Source organism: Mastomys coucha, unplaced genomic scaffold (assembly GCF_008632895.1).
Source record: "Mastomys coucha isolate ucsf_1 unplaced genomic scaffold, UCSF_Mcou_1 pScaffold13, whole genome shotgun sequence".
Lineage (NCBI taxonomy): Eukaryota > Metazoa > Chordata > Mammalia > Rodentia > Muridae > Mastomys > Mastomys coucha.
This window is the reverse complement of record NW_022196895.1, coordinates 76987621-76988096: the sequence shown is the minus strand read 5'-3', so window position 1 is coordinate 76988096 and position 476 is coordinate 76987621.

Below are 476 nucleotides of genomic sequence, written 5' to 3'. Positions count from 1 at the left end.
AGCAGGTTGACATGGACATCAGGAGACCAGCAAGTGGACACGGACATCAGGAGACCAGCAGGGGGACATGGACATCAGGGGAGCAGCAGGTGGACATGGACATCAGGGGAGCAGCACGGGACATGGACATCAGGTATGTTTCATGAAAAAAAGCAATGACTGAAAAATAAGAATACAAAACTCAAGTGGAGAGGACAGAACCGGGAGTGGCTCAGTTTCCTCCCCACCTCAGTTACCCTCCTGGGAGTAGCCACTTTCCTGGTGGAATCAGGGCAGGTCTCATAGCTTTTGATTTGAGACTTTGCTCCTCAATTAGTCTGTGATGCCCTCTGCAATACTCAGATCATGGCGGGGGTTCGGGGGGCTACATAAAAACGCTTTCCCAGGGCATGATTTTCTATGGAGTATCTGCAGCCCATTAAACCATTCCTGCCATTCCAGAGCCCCAATCCAACATAATGAAGGCATTTTTTTTT